General features: G+C 41.0%; 1 pseudogene; it reads left to right on the top strand.

The window, feature by feature from the left end:
• LOC112320972 (pre-mRNA-splicing factor 18-like) overlaps positions 1-13,846 on the top strand; it is a 35,408-nt pseudogene extending 21,562 nt beyond the window's left edge.
• The last annotated feature ends 315 nt before the right edge of the window (positions 13,847-14,161 follow it).

The raw sequence follows: 14,161 nt of genomic DNA, 5'->3' as shown, positions 1-14,161 counted from the left end.
GTTTTCCTTTAACAATAAAAAACAATTTCCAATGATTAAATTTGTTAATTGTTCAGCTATACCCTGGTGAAAGTTATAGTGTGTACAAGAGTTCATATAATTACATAAATTGTCTTAATTAAAAAGCATTTTAAAAAATAATGGTACCTCCCCATAAATTGATTTTCTTTTTAAAAGTATACCTAGTATTTATTTTTAAAACTTTTTGGTTTCTATCGGGAAGTACATAGTGACCTGTCCTCCCATAGTTGTTCATCCTTTTTAACTGTTACTTTAGCATTTTAAAAAACTCTACTTTTTTCCCAAGATGATTAGAGGAAACCTGTGAACATACTATATTTGAACTTTGGGAAATCTTTTGGCCGAAACCAAATAATGTCTTTGTGGACAGATGTAGACATGACAATACAGTCAGGTGACTGTACTAGGGTGCGTGTTAGAGACAAACACCATAGGTTCTTAGTGACTGCAGTACTGTTCTAGTCAATTTTTTAAAGATTTTATTTGTTTATTTTTAGAAAGGGTAAGGGAGGGAGAAAGAGAAGGGCAGAAACATCAATGTGTGGTTGCCTATAACCTGACCCTTACTGGGGACATGGCTTGCAACCCAGGCATGTGCCCTAGACTGGGAATCGAACTGATGACCCTTTGGTTTGCAGGCCAGCATTTGATCCACTGAGCAACACCAATCAGGGTTGTCCTGGTCAACATTTTAATGACCAATGCAGATGATTATACAGATAGGCATATTTATCAGATTTATAGACAGCAAGAAACTGGAAGGGATAGGGTGGGTGCTAACGGGTTCAAAAGAAACTGGTATACTAGAAGATGGCAAGGGAGTGGATGGAAGTCACATTCACCTCCTCCCAGGACTATTCTGGAATTACAGCTAAATTGAGGAGAAAGCACTCAGAACAAACAACTGAACAGTAGCAAGAGAGAAGCCTTATAACCTCAGACAGACAGAAGAATCAACTTCAGCACAACCTGACTGGTAAGGAGTGCAGTGGAGACTTGAGAAGGCTGGTTGAGCGGCCACAGGTGGCAGCATCGGAGGGATAATTAGGTGGCCAGTTGGATCCCCCTGAGAAGAGTGGAGTCTAAACCCTAAGCTGGGATTCCAGCCTAGGGCACCAGAGCCCAAAAAGTACACAGATAACAACCAGTCTTTCAGTGGCAAAAAGTGGCAGGGTTACTCTATGCCAGAGACAGATGGTTGGAGACACAAAGAGCTGTTTAAAAGGCCAATGCTCAAATTTTCATTTGCAGCCACATATCCTGGGATCCAGCAAAGGTGGAGTGCAAAGTGACTAGAGATGCCTGAAGAGAGACTGGGGGTGGAAACTTTGGGGAGAGAACTGAGAGAGTAGAAGCTGGGGTCCCGGTGCTGAGTCATCCCCCACACAGCAGCAGCCGTCATGTTCAGGCAGTCCACTCCCCTCCAAGCAGCAATAGCCTGAAGAGAAACAATAGCCCCGACCCCAGGAGGGATTCTGCCCCCCCCCATATGGTTCTTAAGCCTGACTGCTGAGTGCAGAGTGACTAGATGTAACAACTGAAGGAGACAGCCACAGACAGTAGATCCCTGGGAGTCTCAGAAGAGTTCAACATCTGGTATCACCAGAGCCAGACGTGGTTGGTGGAGTGACCCTCAGTCAACCGCTGGAGGGTAGGATCCACCAAAGAATGACCCAAGAACAATTAAAACCCAATTACATCCAGAGAGCCAACATAAATGGCATAAAGTGCATCCCAAGAGCATCAAGTTTAGCCGATCAAGGAGACTGCAGCACTGAATCTCACAGGTCTCCTACCATAGAAGTTCACGCCACAAAGTCAGGGAGTCAAAACAGATCAACTTAAGAAACAGAAGCAAACAAGAAGAGTCTCACAAATAATGGGGAGACAAAGAAACAACCCCCAATTGAAAGGAAAGGAGGAAGCCTCAGAAAGAGTGCTAAATGAAATAGAGGCAAGTAAACTATCAGATATCGAATTCAAAACAATGGTTGTGAGGAAACTCCATGAGCTCAGAGAGAATTACCAAAAACTACAGGGAAACTACAATGAACTTGCTGCAAACTATATCAGCCTGGAAAAGGACATAGAAACCATCAACAACAGCGAAGAGGAGATGAAGAATACAATTTCTGAACTGGTAGTTCCGGCCAAGATGGACACGTAGGTAGATACACGTTGCCTGCTGGCACAACCAAAATAAGGACAACAAGTTTAAAAACAGAAGTAACCAGAACTGCCAGAAAATCGAACTGTGTGGAAGTCCAACAACCAAGGAGTTAAAGAAGAAACATTCATTCAGACTGTGCCACAACGCAGTAATGTGGGTTGCCCCACCCAAGGAAATACCTAAGGCTCCATCCTTTACAATGCAATAGGTGCATCAAGACAAAGAAATATGGCCCAAATGAAAAAAAAAAACCCAACAGATCAAAACTCCAGAAATAGAACTAAGTGATGAAGAGATAGCTAACCTGTCAAATGCAGAATTTAAAACACTGGTAATCAGGATGCTCACAGAAATGGTTAAGTATGGTCGCAAAATAGAGGAAAAATTGAAAGTTATGAAAAGTGAAATAAAGAAAAATGTACAGGGAAATAGCAGTGAAGGGAAGGAAACTGGAACTCAAATCACAGATTTGGAGCAGAAGGAAGAAATAAACATTCAACCAGAACAGAATGTAGAAACAAGAATTCAAAAAAATGAGCACAAGCTTAGGAACCTCTGGGACAGCTTTAAACGTTGCAACATCTGAATCATATGGGTGCCAGGAGAAGAGGAAGAGCAAGAGATTGAAAACTTATTTGAAAACATAATGAAGAACTTCCTCAATCTGGCAAAGGAAACAGACTTCCAGGAAGTCCAGGAAGTCCAAGAAGCCCAGAGAGTCCCAAAGAAGTTAGACCCAAGCACACACCAAGGCACATCATAATTACATTACCCAAGATTAAAGATAAGGAAAGAATCTTAAAAGCAATAAGAGAAAAGGAGACAGTTACCTAAAAAAGAGTTCCCATAAGACAAGTTCTGCTGGTGGGAATGCAGACTGGTGCAGTCACTGCGGAAAACAGGATGGAAATTCCTCAAAAAAATAAAAGTGGAACTGCCTTTTGATCCAGCAATTCCACTGCTGGCATTATACCCTAGGAATCCTGAAACACCAATCCAAAAGAACCTATGCACCCCAATGTTCATAGCAGCACAATTTACAATAGCCAAGTGCTGGAAGCAACCTAAGTGACCATCAGTAAATGAGCGATCAAAAACTATGGTACATTTACACAATGGAATGCAGCAGAGAGAAGGAGCTCCTACCCTTGCCACAGTATGGATAGAACTGGAGAGCATTATGCTGAGTGAAGTAAGCCAGGCAGTGAAAGACAAATACCATATGATCTCACCTGTAAGTGGATTCTAATCAACAAAACAAGCAAGCAAAATATAATCGGAGACATTGAAATAGAGAACAAACTGACAGTACCCAGAAGGGATTGGGGAGGTGGGTAACGGGGGAAAGAAGGAGAAAGGTTGTCAAGGAACATCTATAAAAGAACCCATGGACAAAAACAAAGCAAGGAACGATTGAGGGTGGGAGGTAGCGGTGGGTGGGGCAGAGGAAAGTAGTGGTGGGAAAATGGAGACAACCATACTTGAACAACAATAAAAAAAATAGTAAAAAAAAGAAAAGAAGAAGAAGAAACTGGTATACTAGAAGTTCTTGACAGACTGAAGAAAAGGGAAGATTCTAAAATAGAACATTTAGTAAGATGACCATAAATAAATTTGTATCCAAAACCTAATATTGGAGCATACATGTGAGTAATGTATAGGAGGAAGGATTTGTGAATTTAGGGAATTTTAAGTGTAATAAAATTAGGGATATCATGTGGACACGTTACAGTATTAATGATAGCTTATGTTACATTATTAGATGTATTTAGTGTTGGTTTCACAAGGCAAGAACATAGTTCACTGCTACACCCCCAGAGTCTAGAACATCCTACACTTACGCCGGGTGCTCAGTGAATGTTGGCTGATTAATGAATACTCTACAGGATAAGAGAGTCCTTGAGAAAGGAGACTCTTGGCAGGGATCTGGGCAAGAGAGTTATAGATAATGGAAGAGCTTTCTGGTGGAAGAGGGATTAAACTTGCCAAATAGTATGTGGTTACAGACTGATTTACAGGAAGGAAGACAGATTTCTAATCAGTGTAAGGAAATGCTTTCTTAAACATTTATTTTTAAATAAATATAGGCTCAGAAAGGTTGCACAAAAAGTGTAAAGAATCTCTTTTCCAGGCAGAATTACCCGAGGTAGGAAAAGAGCCTTTTTGGAAGAGATGCGGGAGATTCCTAGAACTTGATGTTTGCAAGCTTCAAGTTACCTATGCCCTTTCTGGTCCTTCTGGCCCTTGGATTGCTCTGGTTCTTTTCTGCCATTGTCCTAGCGGCCACTGCTTACATCTAAAGTTGTGGACTTGCATGCCCTGGACGGTCAGGTAACAAGTGAGCTGAGTGTCGAGGAACACCTGACTTTTGTGTTCCCACTTTTCCTGCAGGCACTCACAGCAGCAGCATTTCATTTCCTCAGCGCAGCTGTAAGAAAAGTGGGCTGGGTGTTGTTGGGGTCACTGTAGCTCACTGTTACTTTATGGCACAGGTGGCAAACACAAAGCCTGTGGACCGAATCCGGCCCTCCACCTTGTTTTATCGGGCCCGGCACCTTGTTTCTTCCTGGCAGCAGCACCGAGCTCTCACTTAACTGTTAAGGAGTAGTTCCATTTTTACAGTCCTAAAATTACATTCGGCCCTTTGAAGGCAACCGTGAGGCTGATGTGGCCCCCAGTGAAAAAGGGTTTGACAGCCCTGCCTTATGGGAATGTGGTTCCAACGTTGCTCCATCTTCCTTTCTTTGTCTGAGCAGCCGGATCTTGGGGGTTTTTATTTTAAGTGGACACTACTATTTGTAAAATATTACCACCAGATTTTTAAAAATTAACACTGTGTCAAGACCAAATAAAATCTTAATGTGTGATCTGTGTCATTAAGTCCACAGTGCAGCTCAAGGCTGGAAAAGGCTGCCGCCCCCGTGTTGGAGTTTTATGAAATTCTTAGTTACTTTAACTGAGTGATTTTTTAAGCTGTCCTATGAATCTCCTTGTTTATTCGTTATCTGGGTGAGGTTTATTTGAATTATCCTAAAAAAAGGGGCAGTTTAAAGATATCATTTGAAGTTTAAGTCTGGTGTCGGCAAACCTTTTCTTAAAAGATCATGGGCCTCTGTCACAAGTACTCACCCCTGCAGCTGTCCTGCGGACGCTGCCTGTGGCCGAGTCCCCTAACAGAGGCCGGTGGCCTGTGGCCATAGTTTGCTGACCCCTGGTAAATGCATAAACCCAAATCTTTTCTACGTTAAGATATTTGCTGTGTTTGCAAAAGTTATTTAATGGGGTAATTATCTCTTTTAAAAGTGAGATAGAACATATCAATAAACAGTGTAATGTATGAAGTACACTAATCTTAATTGCAGAGCTCCATGATTCTTGATATGTGTAGTATGTATCAAGATGTAAATGAGATCTAAATATAGAACATTTCTAGCAGCACCCAGAAGTTTCCTTCATACCTTTCCCCAGCCTAAATTCCCCTCCCATAGCAACTGTTCTGACTTGTGTCATTATTGGTTAATTTTGCTTATTCTTGGATATCATTTTAATGAAATCTTGCAAAGTGTGGAATGATTTTTTTTTGCTTAGAAATACTGGTAAATATCTGTTTTATGAAATATGATAGGAAGCAATCAAGAGGGTATTTAACTATAATATGATTTCATCCTTGGCTTTTGTGCAAATTTCTGTAGAATTGAACTGTGGAAGTTGGTTGAAGTGTTCCCTTTCTCCTGAAAATTAAACATACCTCAGGGAGGATTTTCTCACCATGCAAGCCAAAGTTCTGTAGCTTATTAGGTAGCCTCAAATCTAAGGGTGAGATTTAAATTGATGACAGTAACTTCAAGGACTTTGTTCCTTCTGCCAAATAGAGTTGTAGCTTTTGACCCAGATTTGAGTATAAAGCTTCCTTTATACAGATTATAGGAAGCCCTTGATTATTCAGACACTTCAAAATTCAGGTCATTTCAAGACATCTCTTGAAAAGATTCATCTTGGGGTTTCTTGCCAGTGTAGAAGGGAAGCATGAAATGGTGAGACTGACATCAAAGGGCTATCTCCTCTGCAGATCCCCTCCCCATCCTTCCTCACCTTGTCCTGTGTCCCAGAAACCTGGCTTTTACCAACCTGACCGAGTTGCTTGTAAATTCCCTAGTAAAGGCATCATTCCAACATTTTATATCAATGACCTCAATCCATATTTCAAGTTTTGGCACATGTCATCTACACTAGCATTTGCCATATTTCTTTGTTTATGGGGTGTTTATAAATTTATAATATATTCATGTATTGCCAAAATGGTGTAACCGAAGCATTACTGCAATGAGTGATTACAACTTGGTCCATATGTTGAATATATTGAGGTACAACATCACGGTTGATTGGTAAACACTCTCATGTATCAAATCATACATCATACATCATGTGGCTTCATGCTACTTCCTGGCATTCCTGGCTCTGATAAAAAAATTTTTAAAGATAAGTTATTGTGGTGATAACAAACTGCCTACCCATTTAATACTCCCCAGCATATTAAAACAAATTTTTAGAGAAAAATACTGCTAGCATGTAACTTTCACATACATCAGCTCTCAGTATCACAGAATACCAGTGTTCAGTAGAAACACATTTCGGGGAATGCTAGTCTGAACTGTGCCATGCTTCTTGTCAGCTGGCAGCCTAACTGATAGCAAAGAGACATTTCACCTACGGTATTGAATCTTCTATGTCTCAACCACATGCTTGAAGAAAAGTCAGACCACCCTGTACTGTGTAGTCAATTCAAATCTTCCCCAAATGGGTCTTTTGGCATAGGTTTTTACCTAATTTAGCTAAGGAGGTGAGTGCTCTTTTCAAAATGGAATTATCACTTATAATTTGTTGTTACTTTTGGTGAAATGATGAACCTTTGAACTGGAAACATTCCCTTATAGAAAGCAGACAAGTAAAAAATGAGAGCAGCTCTCTGTTACTTACCATAAACCATAAAAATGGATTAAGTTGCTCCCAAGTTGTTTTATTTAATTGTCTATTAAGTCCTGCCAATGCTGAAAAATTTTATACATTTAGTACTTGCAGTGGGATTTCCCATTAGAGGCAGTGTGGAATTACCTTTCTCTGCCTTCATTCCAAGTGGCTTGATCCAGTTATTTAACAATCTAGAATGAATTATTTAGATGAATTCAATTTTAGTGATATCAGTGTGCAAATAATTCTTGTAAACAGTTTTGGATGCACTGGCCTTTTTATGCATAACGATGGATGTTAGTTGAAATTGTAGAGATTAACTTTTAGTCACTAAGTGCACATTTTTGTAATCATATTATAGATCAAATGAGTATTCCTTTAGTCTGAAGTTAGGAATAATTGTTAAGGTAAGTACGTCGTGTTAAGTCCTTCCTTTATCAGAACTTTGGCAGCTCACTGACAGCACTTTTTAAACAGCCAGATGGCACACGTCACTCAGCTTCTTATTCTTCTTCAGCTTCTCAGGCTGTACCACTGAAGGGCCTGTGCTTTCATCTTCAAGCCTTTGTTCTTACAGTGTAGACTCGTGACAGGCACAGAAATAATGGCTTTAATAAAGTATCTCTTTTATACTTCAATAAAAGAGTAAATAGTGATATTAAATAGCTCCAGTTTTTTAAAGTTCTATTAAATAGTGATGGTTTGTGAAAGAAAGGGGAGAGCTAGCTAAAGAGTTGTTATTATAGTTTGCTTTGGTTTTAAAAGTGTTTGTTTTCTGCAATAATAAAAAAAAATAGTGGATCACATTGATTGTTTTAATGGTTTGTTGATTACCTTGACATAAACAAATCTCATTATTCAAGATTTATACCTTATATCACATCCTATGATACATCCAATTGCATCAGTACTTGATATTTTTAACCTTATCTAGAATATTCTGTAATTCTTTCAATTAGGTTTTCTTTTAAAAATTATGAAATGCACATAAAATTGACCATATTAATGATTTTTAAGCATACATTTAATCAATTAGAGTTTTAAATGCAGACTATTTTGCCAGAACATGCTAATTTTTTAAATTAATTTAGTTGATTTTCCTAAAAGCAGCACCTGGCCTCAGTGAGCCCCATGCCTCTTGCTAAATGGCACCAGGCCCAGCACTAGCAGCAGCCACCCTTGGTTCATAGCTTGGCCTTACCTGGGCAACTCCAAGCCCAGAACAAAGTAGCAGATCACTTTGTAGCTCATGCCAGGTGGCCCTGGGCAGAACACAGGCAGTGGCTGACCTTGGCATGAACCTCCCAGGAGGCCCCAGAGCCAGCTCAACCATTGAACAACTTCAGACTACGTCAAAGCACCACCACTCAACCACTTCCATAAGTGACACACTCAAGGGACAGACTCAGTGGGCACCAGAGCCCCACTGAAGTGAGTCCTGCTCTGTGGAGTGGGGCCCCTGCACAGCTGATCCTCCATGGTAGTTGGAGGCAGGTTGGTGGTTGCAGCAAATCCTTGCAGCTGATCAGCCTGGGAGTAAATCCCTGCCATTGCTGTGCCAACAGCAATGAAGTACAAGAGGAGAGTGTACACAACCCACAGAGGGGGCACACATCAAGAGCCCAGCTTGGGTGATCTGGGAGGCCGTGCCACTGGACCCTGCAGGACACCTACTACATTGACCACTTTACAAAGCCTGGGAGATGTGGCAGCTGTACCTAATTCATTGAACCCAACACAGGGAGGCTCTCAAAATGAATAGACAAAGAAACGTGTCCCAAATGAGGGAACAGAGCAAAATTCCAGAAAAAGAACTAAACTAAGTGGAGACAAGCAATCCATTAGATGCAGAGTTCAAAACACTTGTTATAAGGATGCTTGATGAAATTAGAGGAATAGAAGAACTTAGCGAGAATCTCAATAAAGAGATAGGAAACACAAAAATGGAGATAGAAAACATAAAAAATAAGCAGTCAGAAATGAAAAATACATCGACTGAAATGAAGAAGACATTACAGGGGACCAATAGTGAAGCAGTTGAAGCAGAGGATCAAATCAGAGATTTGAATGATGAGGAAGCAGGACACACACAATCAGAACAGCGAAAATAAAAAGAATCCAAAAAAAATGAGGACAGTATAAAGAACCTCTGGGACAACTTCAAGCATACCAACATTAGCATCATGGATATGCAGAAAGAGAAGAGAGAGCGCAAGCTATTGAAAACCTATGTAAAAAAATAATGACAGAAAATTTCCCTAGCCTGGTAAAGGAAATAGACATGAAAGTACAGGAAGCACAGAGTCTCAAACAAGATGAACCCAAAGAGGCCCACACCTAGACACATAATTAAAATGACAAAGATTAAAAACAGAATCTAAAAAGCAGCACGAGAAAAGCAGTAGATACCTACAAGGGAACTCTCATAAGACTGTCAGCTAATTTCTCAACAGAAACTTTGCAGGTCAGTAGGGATTGGCAAGAAACATTCAACGTGAAGAAAAGCAAGGACCTATATATAATCAAGATTACTCTACTCAGCAAAGCTATCAGTTAGCATCTAAGGACATATGAAGAGCTTCCCAGACAAGAAAAAGCTAAAGGAATTCAATACTACCAAACCAGTATTACATGAAACATTAAAGGGTCTTCCTTAAGAAGGATAAAAGGATCAGAAATATGAACAATAAAATGACAATAAATACATATCTATCAACAATTGAATCTAAAAAGCAAAATAAATGAACAAGCAGAACAGAAGCAGAGTCATAGATACAGAGAATGTTTTGACGGTTGCCAAATGGGAAGTAATGCTGGGAGAATGGGTGAAAAAGAAAGGGATTAAGAAGTGCAAATTAGTAGTCACACAAATATCATGGGGATGTAAAGTACATCATAGGGAATATAGTCAATGTTACCCTAATAACTGTACAGGGGTCAGATGTGTGCAAGCTTTATCAGGATGACCACTTAGTAAGCTATGAAATATCTAGCCACTGGGGTGTACACCTGACACTAATATAATAATATATGACTTTAGGTGGTGAGCACACAGTGCAATACACAGATCTTGTATCATAGAAATGCATACTTGAAACCTATATGATCCTATTAACCAATGTCACCCCAATAAATTTAATTAAAAATTTTTTAAAATATAAAAATGATTTTAAAATAAATAAAATAAAAATTAATTTAGTTAAATATTACATGGGGAAGAAGTCAAGGAATCATTCATGTAGAATCTGTAGACTCTAGAAAGACTCAGGACTCAGGGTTCTTAAGCGTTTCTAAAAGGCCAGACCAGAGGACGGGGTTGGAAACAAGTAGTGGAGAATGAGGGTAAATAGTCCAGAGGTTCCCTCTACCCTGCACAACTGGGCCCTCCTGCCCTTTTCCTGCACAAATCAGGTTTACTTTCTGAGGGATCCTCATCGCTCAGGAGGGGTGATGTCATAGCAGAGCAGGAGACTCAGTGCAAGCCTGTGTGCTGACCAACGAGGCTTCCAGTTCCTGTTCTCCATGGGCTGCTCTGACGCTGACAGCCAGGCTTTTAACCCTAGTCGGAACTGGAGCTTGGTCTCCATGAACTGATCCAGGAGAAAAGACCTACAGTCTCTAACACTTAGTATTATCCAGTGACAAAACTGGCTTGCTGCCCTAGTGTCCGAAGATGAAGTTCCACTGATGAGGCCTGCTATTCAGGGTGTTTCCTTTAGCTGTTTAGTGTCCTCAGCAAAATGAATGTTCACCTAGGACCCTTGTTTCCAACATAAAATATAGAAGCCAAAACAAAGGCAGGGAAAAGAAGGAGCTCAGGGAGAAAGTTATAGAATAGGGAAGAGAAAACAAAACAGCCTCAGTTAAAAACTGAACAGCCTTGGATGAAGTCATAGCCATGAAATAAGAACAATACACTATGAACAGATAGTGCAGAGAGTGAAAATGAGCTCTTAGAACTTAAACATTAGGGCAGAAATGTAAAGATTAAATAAAACAGAAGATAAAGTTGAGGAAATCTCGACCACATGAAAGACAAAAGAATGAGGGAGTCAACCCATAAGGTCTGCAACTGTTCAAACTTCGGGAAAAGGAGAACAGAGAAATTAATTGGAGGGTAAGGACATAAACAGTGAATGCAGGAAAACTTCCCAGAGCTGAAGGACAGGAGATTCCAAAATGAAAACGAGAGTTCACTGGGCACACAGGCAAATCAGTAGGAAAGGACTCACATCAAGGCAAAATCTAATGAAATATTGGAGGGTAAGGATAGAGAAGATTTTAAATGCTTCTGGAGGCATGAAACAGGTCACTTACAAAGGCTCGGGGATTGAAATGCCGTCACACTTCTTATTAAGGGTACCGGAAGCCGGAAGACAGTGGAGCAATGCCTCTACAATAGTAAGGGAGATAATTTTCAATGGATTCCCTTTCCATCTGAACTAACAGTCAAGTGTGAACATAGGCTCAAGGTATCTCCAGACAGTGAAGTCTCAAAATGTGCCCTCTCACGTACCCATCTCGGGAATCACCGCAGTGACAGCCAGCACTTCTGTGATGCCTTCTGTGTGCCTCACTGCACCAGTTCAGAGCAACAGCGTGAGGATATTATGATTTCTCTGTTTGACAAGTGGGGAAACGGAGGCACAGAGAATTAAGTTCCCAAAGCCACACAGCTAGGAGTGGGATTTGAACCTGGGTTATCTTAACTCCACTATGTGATATTGCCTCTACTTCAGGATGTGTTCCCCCAAGTGAAGGGAGGGGGGGAAGCTGCTGGAAGTGGGATCCAGCCCAGGAGCAGGGAAAAGGAGCTTCCAGGGTGAAGGAGAAGGGGTGCTCTCAGATGGGAGCAGTATACAAGGAGGTCCGGAATCCAGCTGTTCTGGATTGGAACAGGCAGGCACAGGACTCCAGGAAGAAAAAAGGGGGGCACAGACACAGTACCGATGTGTTTGGTCACACTGAGAGTTGTCTCACTGTTGAAGAGCGAACGGTGGCATCTGCATGGAAGAGCAAAAAGATGGGGCAGAACACCTGTGCACAGAGAGGTCGGCGTCATACACTGTGTGGTTCTGTTTGAGGAGTGTCTGTGTGGACATCATAAGGTACACGCTGAACACTGCGTTCCCTAAGCACTGTGATCGGGGGAGGGCGGGGCAAGTGTGTTTAGGTGCGTGTGTGCGTGCTTCTGTGCAGCCAGTGGGCGTGATGTAGAAGTTAAATCCTCAGCTTTCATGGTAGAAAGTCAGTAGGTTAAAAAATCAATCAATTAATCACAATAAAACAAGCAGTATCAGCATAGTATTTGGAAATAGGGCAATAAATACCAGAAGAAACACTTAAGAAATTTGAAAGGTTGCCTCTGGGGCACTGGAATGAGGGCTTGGAAAGGGTTGGGCAGAGGACTGCTATTACTTGATGTAAGAGCCATGTGCTTTTTTTCCCATAATAACACACAACACATGGAATTCTTGACTATTCTTTATAGTTCAGCCCCTATCCTATCTGTTCCCAAACGTTGCTGGTTCTCTATTCAAAGTACACCTGAAATCTGACCCTTCTCACCACCTCCTCTGCTGCCACCTGGGTGAAGCCACCACCCTCTGTCATCTGCAGTGTTGCAGAGTCTCCACTGTGGCCTCTGAGCTGCTTTCCCTGCCCTTGCAGTTGGGGATCTGCACAGCACCCAGACCAATCAGTGAGGTCACAAACTGGGTTCTGTCGCTCTCTTGCCCAGAGCCCCACAGTGGTTCCCTAGTTCACCCGGAGCAAGCCCAAGGCCTTTCAGTCACGCCCCCACATCCACACCACCCTTCCCTGCTTTACGCTTGTCCATAGTGCTTACCATGACCTAACGTGTTAGGTGTGTTACGTGTTTATTTTGTTTCTTGTCTGTCTTCCCTTATTAGAACATAACTTTACTGAGGGTGGGGAGCTTTTGTTTTGTTCCCAGCTGTATTCCTAGAGCCTGGGAGAGTGCTTGGCACATGGTAGGCCCCGAGTAAAGATCTAATAAATAAATATCTTGCTATTATAAAAATAAAAATTGTATGCAAAAATACCACCAGTGTTTAAGAAGCTATTTGCAGTGAGTTAAACAGCTCGCTGCCTTACTAGTCTAAGCATCACAAGCAATTTGAAAGTGAAATCCTGAGGGATCCCGTTGAAAAGGTTTGTTTCCATTTGGAAAATAACCATATGCTGTTGTGAAACTGCGCCCCTTTAACTTAAAAATCTGCGCTGTGTACCACCAACCCTCACTGCAAAATTTGTCCTGTAAACTGCTTATGACTTGACGGCTGATTTCCGAACTTTTTGGCAGTTAACATTTCAGACAAGACACTAGCATTGATTTTTAAACCAGATTCTGCTTGGTGAGGGTACACAAACCTCACCGAGAGCTTCTGTAAGGGGCAGGTTCCTAAGATTCCAGTTCTTGTCAGGAAAGTCTCCTCCATCAGTCTTGTCTTTTATTTGCTCACCCTAATTTTTGCAATATTTTGCTGCTGACTAAAGCTATTTGTATTTAATCAGGCATTCTTCTTTGCTTCACCTCTTTTCTCACTTATTCTTTCAGGAAATCTCAGACGCCAAATTACTGATATCACCCATATTTCCACGGCTACAGATCACAATTCCGCACACAAGAGATTAGAACTCACAGCAGAAGAAGCTGGACCATGAGAAGGAATGGCCTTTATCTAAAGCAAACATCTGATTAGCACAAGAAACCAAAAAGAAAAAGGAAAAAAAAAAAAGTACAAAGTAAATCACATGGTCTTTCTTTGCTGCAAAAGTCTTTTTTCTTGGAAATCGGACAAAACACAATCTCCCTCCACACTCCTGATGCTTAAATAGCACCATATAGACAATCTTTGTATCTACAAATTGCTTTAAGTAAAATGTTTGAAAATTATCTTTCACTGATGTTGAATCTGTCAAATTAACACTCAGTTCATAGAAGTAATTTATATTTGTGTTGTCTCCTTACTATGGGAC

This window comes from Desmodus rotundus, chromosome 4 (genome assembly GCF_022682495.2).
Source record: "Desmodus rotundus isolate HL8 chromosome 4, HLdesRot8A.1, whole genome shotgun sequence".
NCBI lineage: Eukaryota > Metazoa > Chordata > Mammalia > Chiroptera > Phyllostomidae > Desmodus > Desmodus rotundus.
Note: the sequence above shows the minus strand (reverse complement) of the source record. Positions and strands in the feature narration are given on the sequence as shown.